Genomic DNA, 6,679 nt, shown 5'->3' with positions numbered 1-6,679 from the left:
ATTACGTTTTCTGCTGGTTATAACCTCACCAATACTGGTCAAGAATGAAAAAGTACCTACAATCTCCCTTCTCAGTGGTCTTCACACGTTGCCTTTTTCACCAGCCCATTCGGGGCTGGTACCTGTTTCAGGTTTGGGGTCAGTTTACTCAAGAGATTATATTTTAGTGGTATTGGAATGATTTTTTTTTTACTTTTGTGGTTAAATTTTTTTTAAATATTTTAATTCGATTTGTTAGGAAAAGTAAGTATGTTTTGCCGTTTCAACGAACGAAAACGAGTGAGTATTACCAAAGTTATGTTTGAACTAATTAATTATGACTTTAAAAGTTTAAAGGCCTAAATGTAACAATAATAGTTAATATATATAGCATCATATGGTCAGCAGAAGAAAATCTGACATCACCTATGATGTCATATCAGTGTCCTTGACCGGGGTCCTTACTCCTTGACCACTGAACAGCGTGATATCATGTTGATAACAGATCTATAGAATCAAAATCTTCATCATATCCCCGGATCATATCACAGATTCTCAACAATCTGTGATCATATGGACCATATTGATGTGAAAGTAGTTATCTATCATATCCTGTGTCGTTTTATGGATAAAAATGACTCAAAATGTTATTGATGAAATGGTTGCTATCATAAACATCAGTTTTGCCTTTTCAACGGAAAAATCCGATGCAAAATAAAGTTTTTAGGGCCTAGCTATAATATGGGCATAATTTATGCATATAGTATTGAACAATGTACCCCATTTGACATGCACTTATAGATAAATAAATTGTCTTACTTTATTAATTTAATAACTTCTTTATTATAAATAAAATGACACATAACTATTTGATTCATAAAATTACATTCAACAAAATGATTGAAGAGAAAACACACAAGGCACTAGGCAGACTGTTATAGAATGGAGTATGTAAGATGCCATGTCCATAGCTTCGCAGGAGTTTCCGACTAGCAATCAACATGATCAGCACATTCAGAAAAACACAGTTTAAGAGTGAAGATTGTAGTGAGTAACCAGTCCTTTATAAATGTGCTGGCCACTATCTATTATAATATAGTAGGCTTAAACTATACATTGCGAATTAATTAAGTTATTTTACAATAAAATGTACATGTAAGTTAACTCAAACCGGCAGTGTATATATCGAAAGCAGTGAAATCGGACATTCCTAAGCGAAGATATTGAGTTCGTAAGTTCTGGTATTACAAAATTGGAAATTGAGATATCGTGGGTAAAAAGCTGAAAAGACAAAAAAAACCAACGACAACAACAACAACAACAACAAAACAAACAGACCAGAACAATTTGGAGTACATGTAATGAATTAAAAGAGTTGACATGAGATTAGGAATTAATGTTTTCTGCTGTTTCAGTGTGCATGTTCTCATCGTTGATGGTTTGGTGGACTGTCATGTAGATGTAAGCGTGATCCTAAAATGCCTTTCACATTGACCAAAACTAATTACAAGACCTCTTCTACATTGAGGCTGGCTTTCCCTTTAAAGGGAATTTTTATATATGATAAGGTTCAACTGAGGTGGCCACCGGTCAATTTCCCAATAAAACCAGCTGTGGAAATTCTTCAGAGACAACCAAAAGATTAATAGATGACTGTGGAGTAAAGATTGCAGTACTTCCAAGTATTATTATGTATACATTAACTTCCAATTATTTACGATTAATTAATACAAACCACAGACATAGAAGGGAGATACCAAAATTCCAGTTTTAGTTCTTGTCTTCTAAAATTCAGTCTAAAGCATAACAGTTGTTTAACAAAAAATTATTTCAGTTCTTGTCTCTTAAGCTTCAGCACTATTAACCTCATCATCAGCCTCATCATTAATGACTGTATTCAAGTTGTGCACCTCACTATCTTAGATGGGGCTGGCGAAACTATGTCAATGCACCTTCTGAATGAACGTGAGTGTGTTTCCCATTTTCTTGTTGTATGCCAAATTGAAATTAATTGTAATGGACCAGCATAAGTAAAGAGACTGCTGATATCAAGTCGTTGGTGGTGCAAATTACTTCGTTCTCTGCCAAGATGGTGAACGATGCATTCAGAATTTCCTGAAATTTGTCAGTGCTTTCACCGTTGGCTTTACTCTCGTTGAGAATTCTTGCCATTGGTCCATCCGTTGCCTGGAAAGGAAAACATAAATGTGAAATAATTTTATTTCTGGTAATGTACACAAGACACAATTAGGTGAGATGGAATGGTCATGGTCACCAAACTCCCTAAAATTCCATTGCATATCAGGTTTGGACATCACCTCACATTGCATACTGGTAAATATTTTCCCTTTTCAAGGCTGGTGTGCTAGCTGTCCTGTAACTTAGTGATTTTCACATGAATAAATTAAGTTTGACCGATTTAACTGGTGCGATGAGTGACCCATCATTCAAAGTAGAAAACTCCATTGTGAAAAATTGGACCATGCACCTTTAAAATTAATTTTTTGCCAAAATTGTACAAATAAAAAACACAACGTACCGCTTCAATTCACTCACTAACTCAAAACTTCTGCACAGAAGTTTACACCAGCTTGAACCTAATGTTCTGTTTTAAACTTACCTTGCTCTGCTGACAAAGTAGTGCCTTCTCTCCCATCAGTGTGGGAATTAAAAGAAGTGCCCCAGATGATTATGATCACTGCAAATTAAAAAGAAATCAAGACTGGATTCATTAAATATTATATTATTCATTAATAACCTATAGGTTAATAAATGCGTATCACTTGTTGGGAGTGAAATTGTACAAAATAATGCATGTGTACTGAGATGTTGATGCGTCTAATGCATCTCAGTGTAAGTGCATTATTGTGTACCAGTGATACGCATTTATTAACCTATTTCATACATGAGAAAAAAATCCCGTGATTTTTGCTATTTTTTATAACAAAATTGGTTTCTTGCCCTGCGGGGCTCTTCTATATTGCAACGCACTCTGGGTGTTTAGTTGTAGCATGGGAGTCTCCGGCCCTGCTGAACATCAAGATCATGTTAACGGTTTTATTCTAAGAAATTGGAGGAAACCGTTTTTACATATCCTATAATTTAGTCCAAATTCGTGAAATCTAAAATGGACTTTCCCTTTTATGGGGAATTTTTTTATTTTTCCAAAAGGTTTTTTTTTCACCTTTCCAAAAGGTAGATACATACATGCAATTACCACAATTAACCTCTACGCCTATCCCCCCTCTTTTTCTGAGAAATTGAAAAAGACAACTTTGTAGGCCTTCCATTTATTCGAAAAATCGAAAACGAACCTTCCCTTTTATAGCGATTTTTTTATTTCTTCAAAAGGTTAATTTTATATTATACCTTCTCAAAAGGTGAATACAAAGATGTGTAAATACCATAATTAACCACCACGCCTATCCTCCCTCTTTTTCTGAGAAATTGAAAAAGACAATTTAATAGGCATTTGTTGGCCAAATTCGAGAAATCGAAAAGGGACCTTCCCTATTAGTATTACAGGGATTTTTTAAAGAAATTTTCAAAAAGGTTAATTTTATATTCTTATCTTTCCAAAAGGTGATTACAAAGATATATAAATACCATAATTGACCTCCACGTCTACCCCTTCTTTTTCTGATAAACTGAAAAAGACATCTCTAGTATTGGCATGTGATTTATCTAGCCCAACTTCGAGAAATTGAAAAAAGGCCCTTTCCCTTTTATAGGGATTTTTTTTTTCATTTTCCCCAAAAACTTTTTTTCCGTTTTTATTTTTCCAAAAGGTTCATATAAAGGTGTGAAAATACCATAATTAACCTCCACACCTATCCCCCCTCTTTTTCTGAGAAATTGAAAAAGATAACTCATTAGGCCTTCCTTTCAATTTGTCCAAATTCGAGAAATCGAAAATGGGACTTTCCCTTTTATAGGAACTTTATTCGTCTTTTTTTTTCAGAGTCTGTAAATATTCAATAGATAATTTAATATAATATAATATAATTTAAGCTTACATAAGTTTTCAGTCCGATAGAGCTTTTATTAGGCCTCTGCCTATGCTAATACTAGATGAGGGGATGGTTCATACAATAGACAAGATTCAGCCGGCGAATCCAGTCATAAAAATCGTCTAAAACAATATAAATAATTACCTTTGCGTACCAATTTTGCTCTCGTTATCTTCAGTAAATCAACTTCTCCGCGGCTTTTGGGTGTCACTGATGAAATCATTCGTGAAACTGCACGATTGAAACGATTTTATTCACAGATCTCTCACTGGCTGCAGAGCAATATGGCGACGTCGGCAAAAAGAATTTGCAATTTAGGATGACGTCACGCAGCCTCGCTTTCAAGTCAAGTTGACTCACATTTTTTCTAAAAAGGCTCAAAATACGATCTTGACTCATTTTTTACGACCAAGTGAGTCAGTTGAAACATTTGCAAATGCGTCAGCTCATTATTGACACACTGGTGAAATAAAAATGAGTCAATAGAGACTCATTGGTTGTTGCTAATGAGTCAATTTTCACCTGACACACGAAAATTGTACAAAAATGAGTCAAATGACTCACTTTTTTTTGTGGGTGCATAATATCACAGACAGACAGTATGGTCAGAGGATGCGTGTTATATGGTGGCCTATCAAGACTTCGGGTGACCAAGTATTGGTGGTCGAGGCAGTCAGAAAGATTGATTTTCGTTGTCGAAATCAATATATTTTTGAAAAAAATAACATCTTCTGCAGAAGTTCATTTCATTTGGCATGTTTGAAAACATGCTTGATTTAGCATGTTTAGTGTTGTTACTGAGTTATGTACGTTTTACAAAGGTGATGTGGTTTCGGCACTCTTTACAACATAACTCAAGAACCAAGAACCACAGAACCTACAAAAGTATATATGTGATATTTGAATCCTTCCACACGCTATAGCTATGAAATGATCAGTGCAATTTTTACCAATTCGCAGGATGCTTGTGAACGACCAAATCGCAACAGTTGAAAATAGCATTTGAATGTTGGTGGTGATGGTGTGTACATTGTTCTTTGCCTATTAGATCCTTTTGGAAGCTTTAAAACTTGCTTTAAAAAGAAATAAAGCAAATCCGTTATGAATAAAGTTTTAATACTGGGACCTCAAGTTACAACGGGCCAAGTACTTTTGGTGAAAGAAATAAAAGATAATAATAGAATAAACTGTCCGTCGTGTGCAAGCAATAATTATTAATCCACCAAATTCCTATTAAGAAGGATTCAAGCTGTTGCAAGATACAGAACCGCGTGAAGATATCAATATATGATCAAGGCAGATATGGGTCAACGGGAAAGAAAAGTTGTCAGACGAGCAGTAAACCTGGATCAACTCCCGGGGATCAACGTTAAGACATCACTAGCAGGATCCACAACATGCTCATCTATCAAGGACACAGTTCTTTAATCCCAATACATTTGTACATTCATTGAAAATTTGGGTACAAAAACTCATACTCTGCAACTTCAGGTCAATTTTTGCACTATGATTGTTTAGTTAAGGTTATTGGAGTGTACCATTGGGATGAGGCTATTGTGGTCCATAGTGCATGTTGCGGCATGTTAGGTCGATTTTGACACCGATCTTCACCTAAAAAGAAGCGTTCGTGGATGGAACACATCAGTTCGACGAAAGCATGGATTAGTATGCCGCGCCGCACGCGTCAATGATGAATTCCATTTGGTCATTCGAACGAAAGACTAAAGAACTGTGTTGCATAGCTGAAGGGAGTACCTGGGTAGCGAGTCAGTTTTGACGTTGATTTGGTGCCTGGATGGAGAAGGGATTCATAGCGCTAGCGATACAAAGGGTTGTGGTGAAAGCCTGGTGTTGCAGCACGCGTCAGTGATACATTCCATTTGGTCATTTGAAAAAAATAAACTCGTTTAGGACACTATAGACGAATCCAATTTCACGCATTCCTACACCTCAATGGCAGCCATAGCTGGGTCCCCCCTTAGGTCTATCCCACCTAAAATGTGAAATGATGTGGCCTTGGTAGCCTGAATCCTTCTGGCCTCTAATGGCGGCGCCTTTTATTTACCCACAATCCTTCACGTTGCCTTATTCGCAGCACAACCCGATGACCGTACATAGTTGTTGAAAGACTGAAGGATCCAGTCTATGGCCTTGGCGGGGATATTAAACTGCATTCAATCACCCGTGTTACACGTAGACAAAAGAATGATGAAAGTTTACAACACATTACAATTCAACATCGATTTTTAAGCAGATTTTATCCACCCAATGGGCAGTAACAACACCAGTTTGGTGCAGACGAGACCCAGTAATGGCCGACTGCATTCTGACCATCACTTGGCTCGTTGGATTCGTCTATAGCTAAATCAACGGGGTATTGGGGACGGGGTACTGGTTTAGTTTTGGCATTGGTTTGACCAGAGTAGTCTAGCTATTGAACTTGCGATGTCTGAACCTGCTTTTCCAGCATAAGGGATTCCAGTAGCACGCATTTGTAGTTACGTCATGTCCAACCATTTCTGCATGCACAAGTGCACAATTGCTATCAGTCAATACTATATAAGGCGTTCGACTCAGGAGACTAGCGCCTTCGATAAATAAGTCCCTTGCTTGGTATCCTCTCTTCAGGACCCTAAGAGCAGACATATATATTTTCCCAGGCTGAACATGCTGAAGGGCAACCATGTACA

General features: G+C 36.8%; 1 long non-coding RNA gene across 1 annotated transcript; it reads right to left on the bottom strand.

The window, feature by feature from the left end:
• Positions 1-1,571: 1,571 nt before the first annotated feature.
• Positions 1,572-4,441, bottom strand: LOC140164091 (uncharacterized). Its single transcript, XR_011860491.1, has 3 exons — positions 4,134-4,441; positions 2,600-2,677; positions 1,572-2,166 (listed from the first exon to the last, which is right to left on the bottom strand). It is a non-coding gene; the product is annotated as an uncharacterized lncRNA (long non-coding RNA).
• Between the last annotated feature and the right edge of the window lie 2,238 nt (positions 4,442-6,679).

Source organism: Amphiura filiformis, chromosome 11, assembly GCF_039555335.1.
Source record: "Amphiura filiformis chromosome 11, Afil_fr2py, whole genome shotgun sequence".
NCBI classification, from domain to species: Eukaryota; Metazoa; Echinodermata; class Ophiuroidea; order Amphilepidida; family Amphiuridae; genus Amphiura; species Amphiura filiformis.
The sequence above is the reverse complement of the archived record's forward strand: the minus strand, read 5'-3'. Positions and strand labels throughout refer to the sequence as shown.